The 19158-nt window shown below is 33.2% G+C and overlaps 1 protein-coding gene and 1 long non-coding RNA gene across 2 annotated transcripts in view; both read right to left on the bottom strand.

The window, feature by feature from the left end:
* The window catches only part of Ace (Acetylcholine esterase), a 414922-nt gene that overhangs the window by 347652 nt on the left and 48112 nt on the right, over positions 1-19158 (bottom strand).
* On the bottom strand, positions 10987-12344 carry LOC142241601 (uncharacterized). Its single transcript, XR_012723719.1, has 3 exons — positions 11552-12344; positions 11368-11466; positions 10987-11293 (listed from the first exon to the last, which is right to left on the bottom strand). It is a non-coding gene; the product is annotated as an uncharacterized LOC142241601 (long non-coding RNA).

Raw genomic sequence — 19158 nt, forward strand, 5'->3', positions numbered from 1 at the left:
TGTCAAGCGTTGATATTTTTTCTTATGAATTGGGTTTTTGTGTTTCTGTTTGTTTTTTTTTCTTTTGTGGCGTGGAGGGAGGGGGGTAATGTATGGGGAAGGCAAAAAAATATTTTTCTTCTTTTGGCACGGTAAGTACTTGAGGAAGTGAAGTTCATTAGACGATCATAAAACCGCCAAGGATATTTTCTACTTATTAATTTGATAAATGTATATTGCTATGCCTACAATGACAAGGGTATTTCTCATAGCATTGTCGTTCACACATTCATGGAGTGACTTTAGAGCAATGTGTTGGATAAAATGAGAAAGAAATTAAATTAGGCCGTAAGGAATCCTTTATACTCAATATCATGGATTCCAATGTTTCAGACTGTTTTACTAAACAAATTTGTCTCGCATTGTGTTAAAAGAAAATTTATTGATTCATATCTTATTTGAATTCAAAGATTTTAAATTTTGGATATGCCTTGGAATCAAGAATATGCCTATTTTCAATTTATGTAGAATTGATAGTAGTTCAATCGGAATTGTGATAATTGACTTCACCATAATATTGGAAGCAACAATTTATCAATGTTAGGTTAGGTTAGGTGGCAGCCCGAAGCAACAATTTATCAATGTTAGGTTAGGTTAGGTGGCAGCCCGATGTATCAGGCTCACTTAGACTATTCAGTCCATTGTGAAACCACATTGGTGAACTTTTCTCTTATCACTGAGTGCTGCCCAATTCCATGTTAAGCTCAATGACAAGGCACCTCCTTTTTATAGCCGAGTCCGAACGGCGTTCCACATTGCAGTGAAGCCAATGTCTAATAATAAATACAACGGCTCATTGTAGGGTATTTATCCATAGTCATCACGGTTGGTAGAATTATACCAAAAATTTAAGTTTTTTCCGTTTGGTAGATTGTTAAATTGTTTGTGTTTTTGGAAAATATTCACAAACCATGGACCAATAAGCACCATGTTCGGTACACCGACTACTACAAAACTACCTTTAGATATCAATTTTCAGGAAAATCGGACAAAATTTTTTTGGGTTCTAGAAACCCGAAGAAGTCAAATCTGTAGATCGGTCTATATGGGAGCTATACCAAAAAAAATTGATCAATACACACTATATACGGTACATCTATTTGTAGTCTTAAAATATCTCTAGATTTACGATTTCAGGCAAATCGGATTTCATTTTTATACGATATAATAGTCGGAAATCGACATTTCGATGTGCTACAAACGGAATGACAAGCTTATTATACGTCCATCACCATTATATGGTGGTGCGTATAAATAGGAAATCACTCAAGAAGATGTTTAAGGATCGAACCTAGATCCAAACCCGAAAAACATGTCACCAAAATGACGCTTGCGAACTAAGAAACTATCAAACGGGACTAATTGCAGGATTGTAGGCCAAAGCATCAGGATCCCTTGCCCAAGTATCCATAATTGCCAGAATTACATTTGACATTACACCGAAAAAAGTAAACTGTTTTATAGGAAGAATAAACTAACTCGTACGAAAATTGAACTACATTGTACTCCACATTTGGAGATTTCATCAAAGACTTGTTAACCAGGAAAATTTAATGCCCTGTTGTACTTTTTAATTGCACTTCACTAAAACTAACTAAAGGTAAAGAAGAAAATCATTGGCGTCAAATCATGACGACAGTAGTTTATTCTTAATATTTTTGGGAATGGTACGAAAATTTTCATTTGCTTTAGTTCATATTGAACTAATGTGTTCGGTCATTGAACTTTATACCCACGGTTAGTTGTTTAAGACATAAATGTTTAAGACATAATTAAAAAAAACGAAAATTTCATTGGGTTGTAGAAAATTTAGCAAAACATAATAAAATTTAACTACAAACAAATAATTTGTTTGCAATAAAAATAAATCAAATTTAGCATTAGTTTAACTGCGGAAATTCTTTTCTATGTATAAAGAAGGGAGAGGTGGAATGAGTCCAATGTCGATCTAAATTAAAAACACAATGTCTTCCTTTTGTGTTTATGCCATTGAAGAGTTTCGAATTCTAGTTTGAGCAGATTAAGGGAAAATTTCCTACCGCTAACTGTTTGACAGATTGGATGGCATGATTTCTGGTGAGTTGAGAAGAAACAAGTATATGCAGAGTAAGTTCGGCCGGGCCGAATCTTAAATACCCACCACCATGAATCAAATATAATAGTTTCCTTCGAAAATTTCAGGGGGGTTTGATGACAGATATTTTCCCAAGCAGATCAGTTCCACCAGTACGCTTCCCACAGATAAATGTAAAGATTTTACCTATGAAGACTAGAACAGACTCTGAATTTATAAGAACCATCTTTTGTTTGAGTTTTAGAGGAATCATAAACATTTATTGTAAAGGCAAGAAAATTGATGAAATAACGCCTTGATTTGAAATCTAAAATCTGTGAATTTTCATACCAATTATTTAAATTACTACGATAAGTAAAATCTGGAAATTTTGCATTCAGTTTCAAGCAATTTTCATGATCAGTGCGCCTTCTATACCCTCAATAAGTGAAATCGGTCTATATGGAGGCCTTACCAAATGGACCGATAAAACTAAATCATATACACCTTGCCATACACTAAAATGCCAGTATATTTTCAATTTGTGGCAATTCGGATAAAAACTACAATTTCTAGAAACCCTAGGAGTTAAATCGGGAGTTCGGTGTAATGGCGGCTATACCAAAACCTGGAAGGATACACACAGTATTCAGCACATTTAATTGTAGTTCTAGAATCTAGACCTCAAATCGAAGGGCCGGTTTATAAGGGGGCTATATCAAAAACTGTACCGATACTCAATATATTCGGTCCTAGAATACCTCTAGATTTCCAATTTCAGGCAAATTGGGTGAAAACTACGGATTCTAGAAGCCCAAGAAGTAAAATCGGGAGATCGGTCTATATGGGGGCTATATCAAAACATGGACCGATAATCACCATTTTCGGCACATCTTTTTATTTTCCTAGAATAACTTTAGATTTCCAATTTCAGGCAAATTGGGTAAAAACTACGGATTCCAGAAGCCCAAGAAGTAAAATCGGGAGATCGGTCTATATGAGGCAAATTGGGTAAAAATTACGGATTCTAGAAGACCAAGAAGTAAAATCGGGAGATCGGTCTGTATTTATGTTGGCTATATCAAAACATGGACCGGTACTCACCATTTTCGGTACACGTCTTTAGGGTCTTAGAGTATCTCTAGATTTCAAATTGCAGTTAAATTGAATTAAAACTACGGATTATAAAAGCCCAAGAAGTAAAATCGGGAGATCGGTCTATATAGTGGCTATATCAAAACATGGACCGATACACCCCATTTTCGGCACACCTCTTTATGGTCCTAGAATATCTCTAGATTTACAATGTCAGACAAATCGGATAGAAAATACACTTTCTAGACGCCCAAGAAGCAAAATCGGGAAATCGGGCCATATGGGCGCTATACCAAAACATGGACCGATAGGCACCATTTTCGGTACACTTTTTGATGGTCCTAAAATACCTTTAGATTTCCAATTTCAGGCAAATTTGATAAAAACTACAGTTTTTATAAGCTCAAGACCCTTGCTAGAGGTGTTGGTTGATCAAAAAGATAACACTCATTATGAGATTACAACACAATCAAAGTATTTTTGGAAGTACTGGTATTAGTTCAAAATTGTATCCAGTTGCATGGGAAATGAACCAACTACGTCTGGGCCTTGACCGCATGATGAGTTTTTCACGAACATCCGTAGTTTAACGTTACATCTATTTCAAATCGGTCGCACATACTACAAAACCAATCTCTCTGCCAAAACCAATATGAGAAATCGGGTTAGAATTAGAGGTGTGCACGTGACACGAAATTGTCGTGACTCATGCGTGAGTCACGCTGATGGCAACGGCGTGAGTGGGCGTGATTAACAAACCAAAAGTCCTGCGTGAGTCACTAATTTCTGAAAAATACGCTCACGAAAATAATCCCTCCCACGGACATAAAACGTTTTCGAGTTGAATTAATTTACAATTTTAGTGACACCTGAGATGTTAAAAGTTAAATAACGCTCTCGATTTTAATCATGTTCATGTTTTCAGACATGTCCCTAAGGTAAATTACCCATCAAATTATTCGCGAGTCACGATATTTTCGTACGTGAGTACAAATTTTCTTTCTGAAAAATACGCTCACGAAAATAATCCCTCCCACGGACATAAAACGTTTTCGAGTTGAATTATTTTACAATTTTAGTGACACCTGAGATGTCAAAAGTTAAATAACGCTCTCGATTTTAATCATGTTCATGTTTTCAGACATGTCCCTAAGGTAAATTACTCATCAAATTATTCGTGAGTCACGATATTTTCGTGCGTGAGTACAAATTTTCTTTTCGTGAGTGTGCGTGAGTTCTACCAACAATATCGTGCGTGAGAAAGATTTTTCCGTCGTGAGTGTGCGTGAACGTGAGTAACATATTATTCACGTGCACACCTCTAGTTAGAATAATTTTCAGGACCACCTCAATATGACGGGAGTCAAAAATGTACTTTACAAGGAATCAAACAAGCTACGAAACGGATTACGAAAGTCTTCAATGTCTCGCTTTAAGTAGTCTTGTGTCGTTCTGGAACGAAATAGTTCCAATGAACGATTCACTAAAAGGAACGATTGCCACTAGTTCCATCTATTTCGCTCTTATCGTTGCTCCCTCTAGCCAATCACATGAATTGTCAAATCTAAATGTTAATCGTGGACCAATAGACGAAACGACGTAGCCACATTAGGACCCAAGAGAGAAAAATCGTCACTCTATACATCTTCATACAAGCAGAAATACTTTCCTGAAAGAAAAGAAATCGCTGATAGCTAATAACCTGCAATAACATTTTCTTATTCAATATACCATCATAATTACCATTAAATTTCGAAAGAGGCCATGAGATGTATTCTCAATGAATCCAACTTACAACACTATGTTTCAAACCTCTACCATTTCACAAAGAAAACTCGTTGTGTTGTAGTTTTACCTGAACATTAAATGTTCATTCATTTCATCGTTTAAATTGAATTTTAGCCGTAATTCACCCAAGCGTATAATTTATATTAATTAATTATTCAACCCTGCGTATAAGTGTTATTAAATGTTACCTCAAACAAAGTTAAGTATACGCATGGTGGATACGGTATGAAGAGTTTCACTTCAGCTTCAGTAACTTTCCAATGTTTATGTAAATTAAATGTGATTATAGCAAAAATAACTTTATCAAATTATGAAAGTAGTTGCCTCATATCTTCCTTTGACATTTACCTCCGAAAGATCTGAGAATTCATGGAGCCAACGCAACGCGGCATAATTATCTCATTTAATTTTAAGTTTCATCTGAACAGAATTTCTTGCTTCATATTAAATAAGGTTAAGTGTTCCATCTGCCTGTTTCGAACTTTTTTCATATTTTAATGTAATTGTGAGCTGTTTCGAGCTGCAACAGACTAACATTAAGGATTCATTTTAATACATATGCACATACACATAATATGTCCTGGGAGTTTTTGCCGGATCTCTTGAGCTTTTAATGTAAGATACTTCAATTCTTGCCTTTTTGGGTTATCAGTAGACTGTAAACGTATAATTGAAGCGAATTCCGTGAAGCATTTGCATGATTCTAGAACAGGGTAGATAAATTGTTAAAGGTTTTATTTCAATAAAATTGGTAAGTTTTATTAAAAATCAAGTTTAAAATATTTAACACATCTGCATACCAGCTGAATATTCAAATATCTGTAAATTTTTATGACTTTCTTTTGTTTTATTTCTCCCATCACTTAGTAGACAAGCTACGATCTCGTAGATAAGAATTCGTAAACCCTGAATTTATGGTGAATCTCAATTACCGCGTATGAGCATAAGCTTCAGTTCAACATAGACGAGCCTCTGTACTGAACTAAAGGGTGATACGGTCAAAATTTGGTCAATATAAACTTGACGTATTTCTTTCAATTTTGCATTTAAAAAACCTGAACACCCCTCATTTTGAAGATGTGTGTGTGTGTAGTGTTGCTCCTATTTTGATTTTGGAATTCACTCTTCAGTTGTCAAGATGCCGTCCAAGCAAGAAGAGCAGCGTATCAAAATTTTGCTCGCGCATCGCGAAAATCCGAGCTACTCGCACGCAAAGCTGGCGAAATCGCTAAAAGTTGCCAAATCAACCGTTACAAATGTAATTAAAGTGTTTGGGGAACGTTTGTCGACAGCCAGGAAGTCTGGATCGGGGGGAAATCGAAAACCGGAAGCCGCTGAGACGACAAAGAGAGTTGCCGGTAGTTTCAAGCGAAACCCTAACCTCTCTCTCCGAGATGCCGCAAATAAGCTGGATGTATCGTCTACAACAGTGCATCGAGCCAAAAAACGAGCCGGACTATCGACTTACAGGAAGGTAGTGACTCCAAATCGCGATGATAAACAAAATACGACGGCCAAAGCGCGATCCCGGATGCTGTCCACGACGATGCTGACGAAGTTTGACTGCGTGGTAATGGAAGACGAAACCTACGTCAAAGCCGACTACACGCAGCTTCCAGGGCAGGAGTTTTATACGGCAAAAGGAAGGGGAAAGGAAGCAGATATTTTCAAGCACATAAAACTGTCAAAGTTCGCAAAGAAATATCTGGTTTGGCAAGCCATCTGTACCTGTGGCTTGAAAAGCAGCATTTTCATAGCTTCCGGGACTGTGAACCAATAAATTTACGTGAAAGAGTGTTTGAATAAACGTCTGCTGTCTTTCCTGAAGAAACACGGTTGTTCCGTACTGTTTTGGCCGGATTTGGCATCTTGCCATTACGGTAAAAAGGCCATGGAGTGGTACGCCGCCAACAACGTGCAGGTGGTTCCCAAGGACAAGAACCCACCCAACACGCCAGAGCTCCGCCCAATTCAGAAATACTTGGCTATTGTCAAGAGGAACCCAAAGAAGACCAAAAAAACTGCTAAGGACGAGCAGCAGTTCAAGGCAAACTGGCTTTCTGCGGCGAAGAAGGTGGACAAGGTGGCTGTACAAAATCTGATGGCAGGTGTCAAGCGTGAGGCCCGGCAATTCGGATTTGGAAAAGCGAAAGCTTAACTGAATATTTTTCCTGAATCTTATACTAATTGAACTTGAAAAAGAAATTTAATTTGAGTTTTTAAATAAACGATTTCAACGATTTACACGCGTTTTCCCTTGACCAAATTTTGACCGTATCACCCTTAAATGACGATTTCGATGAATTAACAATATTTTGGGTGAAAATACAATGAGGGTAGTTGTGCAACTCCAAGGCAACATATTTTTTGCGATTCGAAAACTCACTAAGTATCATAATAGAAAAGGTTTGTGCAGTATACTCGGCAGTTTCGACGAAGATAACGACGTACACCGAAAGAATTCTCTTCGGTATTTTTACGAAGAATTCTTCAGTAACTATTCCTCGTGAATTCTTCATTGAAACAATGCAATTTTCATTCATTTTCGTAAATTTTACGAAGAACATTTTACGTCTACGAAATGTTCTACATTAACGTTCCTTCGTAAAAAGTTCATATTTTTAACGAAACTTTCTTCAAATTTCATGGCTTTTGTATAAGTTTTTACGAATATTTTAGGAAACATTCTGCATTAAAAATTTCTTCATAAAAAGTACGAAACATTTTCTTTAAAATAACGAAGAAGTTTCATTGAAGTTGTAAAATTTTCGTTCGCGACATAAAATTGCCTCTGATAATGTGCTTGAGTGTATTATTTTATTCTATTTGTTTATGCATGTCTATGCTACTTCTCATTTGGGTGATAACGCGTTATGAATAAAAGTGAAGCAATGAAACTAAAAATTATTCAAAAACTTAAGATGTAAAGTAGTGATGACATTTTTCACACTTGTTACTACAACCAAATGCACTTTCGACCATAAATTTTTTTCTAAAAGTTCGAACATTTTTGAAATAAAGTACGAAAGTTTTTCATAAAAAGTACGAAACATTTTCATAAAAAGAACGAAATTGTTTCATAAAAAGTACGACAATTTTTCGTAAAAAGTACGAAGATTCTTCATAAAAAGTACGAATTTTTTTCTTACAAACCATGAAAAATTTGGAAGAACTTTTCTTCGTAAAAAGTACGAAATATTTCGTACTTTTAACCCTTTCACTACTGATGTCTACTTAGAAGGACATTCGAAAAAGACACCAAATTCTATTTTCCCACTTAGTTTCGATTTATTTCCTGATGTTATTTTAAAGTAGAGGCTTTCACCTAAATAAGCTGTATATATTGTCCATATTGGTGAGGTCTAAAATACATTTTTATAAACTTCTTTAACAATAAACGAAAAATACGAAAATTTGAGACAATTTTCGTACTGTATGTTTCTAGTAAATGGACATTTATACAAAAACTATAGCTGATATTTTTACGGGTTCTTTTTTGTATTTTTTTCACACTTTGAAATAAATAGCGCTTATTTTCGAAAGGTCAGTTGGTCACAATTCAATAATCAAGTTTTCAGAAGAAGCTCATATAGCTCTTGAAGTAATTGATGAAGGTTTTCAAAATGACAATTTTTGTTCTACATGCTATTAGTACAAGTAAAAAAAGAAGAAAAATAAAAGTTTTTATCATTAGGTTTATTTCGGTAGTGAAAAGGTTAATGAAAAGTTTCTTTGGTTGTAAAACAATGACAAATTTCGTACTTTTAACGAAAGTTCTTTTTACGAAGAAAAATCTTTCGGTGTACAAGGTAAGTACTATACACGGTACACAGAAATAAAATTCACGAAAAGTTTTCCAATTAAAGTCTTAATTGAGTTTTAAAAATATTCAATTAAAAATTTAATTGATTCAAAAAATTGTTTAATTGAAACAAAAATTAATAGTATCAATTAATTTTTTAATTGACTTTCATTTATTTTTTAATTGATAGTATCATTTCTGTGATTGAAGACATTTCAATTAAAATTTAATTGGATCAATTAATTTCGTGATTGAAGGCAAATAGTATTTTTTTAAGTATATGAAGGAGTAAGTTGGAGCATAATTAATATCCATGGAATCTGAACTAGACTCCCTTCCCTCAGCTGACCAGGACAGTTTTGCTTTCACCGAGATTTGGCAGAAAGCCACCGCGGTCCAATGCTTAGCGTTCCTTCATTCTTAATGGGTAATGACCCCTACCGGACGGCAAGTGCATTTTTTTTCATCTATCGCTTAAACCTTACAGACTAACATTAAAATATTACAATATATACATATGGTTTGTTAATATGTTAAGAATTTAATAATAATGTAATCTTTTTCCTTATATTATTTTTCTCTTCTGACAAATCGAGATAATTATGGAATTTATTGAATTCATTACAAAGTCGGCGAAGCGGATCGTTGTTCTCAAAGTTCGTTCGGAAGTATGCAATGTGAATCAGTTCAAAGTTGCGGGTAGGTCTTAACGGTACATTGAGCGATATACTGTTAATAAGGAAATCAGATTTAAACCTTCCGTTAATTACATCGACCGTAAAGCAGATATTCAGCATGGTATGTCTACTTTTCAGTGTTGGTAATTTGAGAGTTGAAGTGTCCAGTTATTCCGACGTAAAAAAAACAGTAAAAATTGCTTCTGTAAAAATTCAATACGATTGCAATGAATTTGGTACTGTGGGTCCCAAATTACAGATCCATATTCCAGGATAGGACGCACAAGTGAAGTATATAAATTCCTTGTAACAAATGGGTCAGAAAATTCCATACTCCAGCGCTTGAAAAATCCAAGTGATCCATAAGCCTTATTCACAGTCATAGAAATGTGAGATCTAAAATCCAGCCTGCGATCTAAAAGTATTCCAAGATTTTTAAAGGATTCAACAGTTTCAAGCGTTGTGTCATTCAAGTAGTAATTCGTGTCGACATAATTTAATCTATAAAAAGATATATGCTTGCATTTCCTTATGTTCAGTTCCATCATATTTGATGCTATTCAGATCAGATTGGAATACGGATTGGTCCTCACTATTCCGAATAATTTTTATAATTTTAACATCGTCAGCATACATGAGAGTATAACCGAATTAAATGGCTGATGGAAGGTCATTTATAAATAAGCAGAACAATAGAGGGCCAAGATGACTGCCTTGTGGAAAACCAGAATGCACATATATTGATTTCGAAATAATGTTATCAAATACTACAAACTGAGTACGATTCTTTAGATAACTTTCAAGCCATGGTATCCATTAAGTCACTGAAGCCCTTGCGATGCAGTTTGTACAGTAGAAGTGAATGGTTTACTTTGGCAAACGCCTTACTAAAATCCGTATAAATGACATCGGTTTGTAAACGACCTCTAAAGCCTTTATTAATCATTGTAGTCAATTCCAGGATAGTTGTTACAGTCGAACAAGATTTACGGAAGCCATGTTGTTTAGGCGAAAGAAAAGATGAGACTTGATGATTCAAAATATCAAAAATAATTTTCTCCATCAGTTTTGGAATAGCACTTAATTTAGCAATACCTCTATAATCCGTAATATCTGATTTGCTTTCATTTTTAAATAGCGGAATGATGAATGAATTCTTCCACAGCGTACACCGAAAAAAAAGTTTACTATTTTTTATGAAAAATGAACTAACCCATAGTAAGAATGACCATGATTTGGCGCCAAAGATTTTTTTCATCTAGATAAGTTCATGATTTTCTTATAAATTAGTTCATGTATTACATCGTATTTTAGTTCATTATTACTATGCTGTGGGAAGAATATAGTTAAACTCATTCAAAATATTCCTGCTATCCGGAAAAATTAACAATTTTTTGGGAAACCTGTATTAAGAAATTGGTTTGAAATAAACTGTTTGTCGGTATAATTTTCAAAAAAGTAGAGAAATTGAGGAATCAAAAGTACAAAAAGCTTGTATACAACTAAGAAATTTTTCGTACAAAACAAGTCAATTTTCTATAACCACCAGTATTTTATTTCAAAGAATTATTATTATATTACACAAAACTATGGCTTATGATATACAATAAAGGAAATATTTTTATTAGTACGTTGGACGCATTTACTTGTCGGTAGTTAGTAATTGCTTCTTCAAAAGAGTAATATTCTATGTTATTAGGACTAAACTAATTAATTTAAATGTCCATGTTTTCTATCCATATGAAAGATATATGTGGCATAAGTTGCTATATTCAATTGAATTGTCCAATTTCATCGATTTTGGCTAACTTTTGTTGGGCGGATTTGGATTAGAGGCATCTGAAGTTATACAAAATATAAGAAAAATATTATTAATTAATTTATTCTATCGTTCATATTGATCTTTAACTTACGGTTTTCAAGAGTATTTCCTAGAGCCAATAAGGATATCAGCTTAATTAGTATTAAACAGTAAGAATATTCAAAAAATTACCATTACGAGACCTGTCTACCTGCAAGTGAAAAAAATAATTTTTAATGAATTGAAATTTTGGTTTTATTAAAAACGGACAAAATACCATTTACAGAAAAACTTACCACATTGAAAAATCCATCCAGTAGGTACATTATTGGAATCATATCCATGGACAAATGGGACGTTATTGAAATTATTCTCAGAATATAATTGAAATAAAAAATATTATAAAATTAGACATAATTTCCACTTGTCAGTATAGCATTTAGTATTTAAGGTGGATATTAAGTTCGAGTTTAGCGGCTAAAATTGCAATTTCCATGATAAGTTTTCTTTAATAATCCATTATAAAAAATAATCTTTATAAAAAAACTTGATTTGGGCTATTCTCCATCAAGTTATATTTAAATTTGTATCGAAGACGTATAATTTTATACTTAGCTTAGTGATTTATTTTTAATTTTAGCGGCTAAACTCGAACTTAGTACTCACCTGTAGGAATTGCTGTAACATAAAAAATATAGATTCAAAAAAATGGTTGCTTCTCAACCTGTGATCCAGATGTAGAATAAATATAAATCATCCTATTACCACTCATGTTGTATATTTTTTATGTAAATCAATTTAAAATCCGCACTAATTTTAAACTAACATATTAACAGAAATATACAGTTCCTTAATCTGTTATTTGTTTTTTATCAATAAAAAGCGTTTTTGATTCCTCTAACATCACATCATTCACTTCTCAGTTTCTAAAATGTTTCGAAATAAATGTATTTTCATTAATAAACACCAATACCGCACGTACAATTTTGCAAAATTAAATCCACGTGTGCACTTCATAAATGCATCAACATAACTGAATGCAACAATAAAACTGAAAGACACAAATAGTCATAAGGGATACATACCTGCCGTAAAGAAAAACAACTCCACACACACACGTTCCCTTTCTGATCTTGCTATTGCAAAAAAACAACTCTCACCACACAAGACACCAACAACACACAAGGGACATTCCATTGTCTCTAGAATCAAAACAACCAACAACAGCATAAATGACGCAATAACAACACAAACAATCATACGAGATATACACAAAATGTCTCTAAAAACTCCCTCGCATGATGCACTCACATTTTCCAGTAGCACGTTTATTGATTAGTAGGAATTCTATCTATAAGTTAAGGTAAAATATATACCAAATCTATAAGGAATCTATAAAAATTATATACACCTGTCAAGGATTATATTAACTAATTTTTATTCTATTTTAACTAAAATTTTCAATGTGAGTAAAAACACTCCAACATATAATAAAAAGGGAAATAATCTGTAAGTAGTCATCGTACGAATCGGTAATGTCGTTAAGTTAATTTTTACTACAAAAATTTTTTTTCCATACAAAATTTTGTCTTAGTAAATTGTCCACATTTCGTAGTAAGATTTTTATATTGCCCATATATTTTTATAATAGAATCAACGATGCATTAACTACTGTGTTGGAAATTTATTTAAGGAAAAATCCTTCCCATTTCGTAGTTAGTGAACTAAAAAACATTTACTGAATTTTTATAAGTTTTGCTTTAGCTAAGTTAATTTTCGTTGTGGTTACGAAAAATGAACTATATTACAGTAAATTTGTTGAACTATGTGGAAGTCAAAATGGTCCTTAAATTTACAAGACACTTTTTTTTCTGTGTAGGAAAGTAACCTGTACGCAAAGATTCGTTAAACAGAAATGAAAGAGCTGTCGAAAGAGAATGAGCACAATATTTGAGAATTTTACTGGGTATCCCATCAGGCCCCGGGCGATATGAACATTTTATCTTTTCCATATAACTCAGCACAATATCAGGAGAAATAAAAGAAGTAGAGAATGACGAATATTCCTGTATCTTATATGGGTACACATCAGATTTCCTGAAATTCTTATGACAGTAAGTTGTTAGGTTAGGTTATGTGGCAGCCCGATGTATCAAGCTCACTTAGACTATTCAGTCCATTGTGATACCACATTGGTGAACTTCTCTCTTATCACTGAGTGCTGCCCGATTACATGTTAAGCTCAATGATAAGGGACCTCCAGTAAGTTGTTGCAAATAACTTTGAAAACAAATTACATATAGATTCATTATCATCCGCTTCAACAGTACCATAGTGAAGGGTTCTTGGATACGCATTTGATTGGAATAAGCTTCAGTTCATTTTTAATTTTCAATAAATACGTTAATTGTTATATGATTGTTTATTCCACAAGCTGTATTCTGAACGAGCGATGCATAGTTTGCATAGTCAGTAGCAGAGACAGATTTTTTATACTTTTTATAAAGTTTATTCTTCGTATTCTTCAAGTTACGTAATTTATTGTCATTCCAAGGTGGACCAGTGTGAGTAGTCACTTGAATTAATGGAACAGATTGGGCAATGAATGAATTAAAAGTTTCGTAAAATGTATTTATTGATTCATCAAGATTTCTCGCTGGTAAAATATCATTCCAATTCACGTGCATTAACATTTTCTTCAGAAAGTGGGCTCGTTTTATTAATCAAATCTTCTGAATCCCAGTAATAGCTGGTCTTCACCTTTCGGCCAATGGAACGGACTCCACCAAATCGGATCATATTGGTGAGGTGCAGGCTACCATTTACCTGGTCCATGGTCTATTTATACCAGTGAATCAATGAATGCCACGAAAGGACACAGACATTTCCTCGGATTACATTTAAACAGCCTCAAATACTGCTCTGAAAAAATCTCAGAGCAGTTGATTCTTACGAAATGACGCGGAAACTCAATCGGGTTTGGGTTAATCATTGTCTCACGATGGCGCTTGTTTCTGGAGTAAGCAAATTCGAAAATGATACAATTTTACTAAAACTATCAATATACAGTGAAACCTCTCAAACTTGAACACGCTGAAACCCGGACACCTCCCAAAAGTGGAAATTTGGGTGTGGGGATATTTGCTATATTAGCACATTAAAATTAATTTCTCATAACTGGATACGTTTCAAGTGGTGACAAAATTTAGGCGACCTTTCAGAGGTTTCACTGTAATTTGATAAAATGTGATAATAATGGGAAGTCCCCTCACTGGTAGAAAAAATGAAGTACCCCATGGTTTATACACATATATACTTTATATTTCAAACAAATCGGAAAACTAGTTTTTTAAACTAACATTTTTAAAGGATGTGCATATACAGGCATATGGTGAATATGCATGTGTAGATAGTCCGTTTTAACTGCACCTAAAAAAATTAAAAATTTTTTAATATTCCTAAGAAAAGAAAAGTACTACAAAATTTTATAAAAATTGATTCAAACTGTTGGGTCATTCTCCACATTTCGTACAGATTTCAAGAGGGCTTTGTCTCTCTTTAAAACGTTGGACGCGGGGAAGATGTCTTTCCTGAATATATATATATATAATATATATATATATATATATATATATATATATATATATATATATATATATATATATATATATTATATATATATATATATTATATATATATATATATATATATATATATATATATATATATATATATATATATATATATATATATATATATATATATATATATATATATATATATATATATATATATATATATATATATATATATATATATATATATATTTATATATATATAAGAAAAACGAAGCACGCTCTATGTTGCCTGTGAAATTCATGAAAATTTAAGTTCTTTACTTACAAAATTCTGGCAATCAGTATGACCATCCCGGGTTCTCCATTTTCCCTGCTGATTTCAAGAAAAAATTATAAGAAAAATCAAGATCACCCACGCTCCCTGTAACCTTTAGATAATTCGGAGAAGTTTATATTATACACCATCCCCAACCTTCTCTAAAATTTTAAGAAATTGACAAAAAAGAGGCCCTTCCCCGACCAAATCAGGTACCCCATCATAAGGTCATAACTCCCCCAAAGGATTAGTGGATCTTTGTCTAGATAGTACACCAACCTTCCCTGAAAATTTCAAGCTAAACGGATCACTTTAGTCTAATTTTAATTAGAAATAAAATAAACATGATTAAAAAATTAATTGATTTATTCGTTATTTTCAATTAATTTTTTAAATGAAGCGATGAATTATTTAATGTAATAAATTTAATCAATCAATGAATAATAATTTTTTCCAAACAAAATTTGTAATTATATTTTTAATTGGAAATATGTTTGTTATTTTATTGAAATGTCAATTGGGATAATTTCTTTCATTTACTCAGTTCGCTTTAGTTTTTAATATGAGTTAATTGCATCAATTAATTTTTTGATTGATTACGTTTTGAATTTCAATCAATTTTTAATTGAAAATATTTTGGTGTTAGTTTTTTATTGTGTGAGCCGATTCAAAATTATCATGACATGACCACGTACTATGCGACAAACTCTCCAAAATATCGACCCACCCTTATCAACATGTAAAGGAGAAATGGTTTGTTGTGGTGTAGCATATAAGTGTTTTTATGGTTAATAAAAATACAGAAAAACGGAATGTTGGTAGACAGGGTGGGGAAAAGGCGAAAAATGAGCCTCAATCCAAGTCGGATATTTAAAAACATTATCGACATTTTTACAATATCGTTAATGTCGCAACAACGAATACTCCTCTATTGTTGTTATCCTGTTGTTTTACGAGAGCATCCGCCACCATCTGTGTTCGTGTGTTTCCATGTATGGATGTGTGTATGAGAATGTTTGCATGTGTTTGTGGTAAAGGACTTTTTATTATCGGAAGATAGCAAAGTTTAATTTCTTCTGCTTCGGCCGCCCTCCTTCGACCCTTTTCTTGTATACGCCATTGGACCAATTCCTTTATCTTGAATACCCCCATATTTAGCTTGAAATGTAATGAAACGAATGTGAGGTCATTAAGTTACTTAAATTCCATTAATGACTAAGGGCATAAAGGAACAAGCATCACGACTCAAATTCCATACATTTGCTTGGCAATGACCGGCGACCCAAAGGATTGGGGCAAGAGCTTTACAAACACATGATCCCGAAACCTTAATACTGGGATTGCATGGCATTAGCGTATGGTAGTGAATATGCTTCAGTGTGAGTGTGTATGGCAACATAAGGTTATGCCCAAGGGCGAGTAAATTCATACGCACATTTGAGAATTAAATATGAGGATATTTTGCAAGTAACAAAATTGTATAGAAACTCATACAAAACACAAATATATCGAGTGAAACCCCTTTTGAAGGCTATTGTAGCATTCGCATACATTACTACCATTTATGATTCAATATAAATTGGTCCTGGACAAGATCATAACCCTAATCTAATAGCGTTAAGTACTTAGGACTAAGCTAAGACAAAAAAAACTAAATTAAAGGTGACGTGAATCCCAGTAGAGCACTGAAAGAACAGTAGAGCACTGAAAGAAGAGTTTTCTTTTCTGAGGAACGAAATTTTAGACAAGCAAAGTTTTCTTTTGAAGTTCACCACTGTGGTATCACAATGGACTGAATAGTCAAAGTGAGCCTGATACATCGGGCTGCCACCTAACCTTTCTTTTGACATTAAAAATTTTTCTTTCAAAGAAAATTAAAAATTTGGGAGACAATCGTTGAACAGCTTATCATAAATTCGGATTCATTTTCTCTAAACAAAAATACTTCATACGAAAGGGGAATTTCTTTTGTCTAAAATTTCGTTCCGCAGGAAAGTATTTTTTTTTTTTGGGTGAGCGAACTGGCATGGCTCCCCACTGTACTGCAGAGCGGATATATAACCAGCGGATATATAACCAAATGCTACTTTGGGCACTGGTTGTATTCTGGTGGACTTCGTAAAAAGAACGAAAAATTTCGTTAAAAGTACGAAACTTTTCATTAAAAGTACGAAATATTTCGTACTTTTTACGACGAAAAGTTCTTTCAAATTGTTCGTAGTTTGTGAGAAAAAAATCGTACTTTTTATGAAGAACCTTCGTATTTTTATGAAAAATCTTCTTACTTTTTATGAAACAATTTCGTTGTTTTTATGAAAATGTTTCGTACTTTTTTGAAAAACTTTCGTACTTTTTTCCCAAAAATGTTCGAACTTTTAGAAAAAATTTTATAGTCGAAAGTACATGTCATCACTAATTTACATCTTAAGTTTTTGAATAATTTTTAGTTTTATTGCTTCACTTTTATTCATAACGCGCTATCACCCAAAATATAAGTAGCATACACATTCATAACAAAATGAAATAAAGGAATTCACACAAGCACATTATCAGAGTTAATTTTATGACGCGAACGGAAATTTTGCAACTTCAATGAAACTTCTTCATTATTTTTAAAAAATGTTTCGTACTTTTTATGAAGAAATTTTAACGCAGAATGTTTCGTAATATATTCATAAATTCGTAAAAACTTCTTCACAAAAATGATGAAATTTGAAGAAAGTTACGAAACTTTTACGAAGAACAATTAATGTAGAATATTTCGTAGACGTTTCTTACGAGGACGGTTCGGAAACTTCTTAGCCTATCAATGAAAGAGAATATGTTAGTTTTTCAAAAATATTTTTATTTTTCAATATAATCTCCTGAAACTTCAATACACTTAGTCCAATGCTTTTCTAGCAATTCTATCCCTTGATTAAAATAATTTTCCTCAAGGTCTTCAAAATAGTGGTTTACAACTGTAATTGCATCTTCATTTGAGGTGAAACGCTTGCCAGCAAGGATTTTTTTTAGATTTGGGAACAAGTAAAATTCACTGGGGGCTAACTCAGGAGAATAAGGTGGGTGGTCAAGCAACTCGTACTTAAATTGGTTGATGTTAGCCAATATTAAAACACTCTTGTGCGCTGGTGCGTTGTCTTGATGAAAAATTATTTTATTGTGTTGTAAGCCAGGACGTTTTTCTCGAATTTGTACATTTAACTGATCCAAAAGATTGCAATAGTACTCTGAATTTATTGTTTTACCCTTTTGCAGATAGTCAATCAATAAAATACCTTTGAAGTCCCAAAAAACCGTTGTCATGACCTTACCAGCCGATTGAATTGTTTTTGCCTTCTTTGGGGCACTTCCTCCAGCTTCAGTCCATTGTTTGGATTGTTCTTTTGTCTCTGGAGTATAGTGGTGGATCCATGTCTCATCAACAGTTATGAAACGACGCTTAAAATCCATTTTATTTCGCTTAAAACGATCCAAACAAGCTTGAGAAATGTTTACTCTTATGCGTTTTTGATCGACTGTTAACAAATGCTTCACTTATCTTGCAGAAAGCTTTTTCATCTGTAGTTCTTCATGTAAACTTAAATGGACACGATCATTTGAGATGCTCATGATATTAGCAATTTCACGCATTTTTATCGATCATTTAAACCATATCATGCACTTTGGCTACAATTTCTGTTGTTGTTGTTGTTGTTTTTGGAGTCCACTACGTGGTTCATCTTCAATGCTTGTACGACCACGTTTAAATTCATGCTGGGCACTAAATTGTATTTTCATAACATTTCTTGACAATAAACAAACCATACGCAATTTTGAGACAATTTTTCTACTGTACGTAACTAGTAAATGATTCACTAATATAAAAACTATAGCCTATATTATTTCAGATTATTTTTTGATTTTTTCCAACACTTCAACAGATATTACAGGGCAAATAGCGTTTAGTTTCGTATGATCATTTAGTCACAATTAAAGAATTAAGTTTTCAGAAAAAAACATATATCTT

This window comes from Haematobia irritans, chromosome 1 (assembly GCF_050003625.1).
Source record: "Haematobia irritans isolate KBUSLIRL chromosome 1, ASM5000362v1, whole genome shotgun sequence".
Classification (NCBI taxonomy): domain Eukaryota; kingdom Metazoa; phylum Arthropoda; class Insecta; order Diptera; family Muscidae; genus Haematobia; species Haematobia irritans.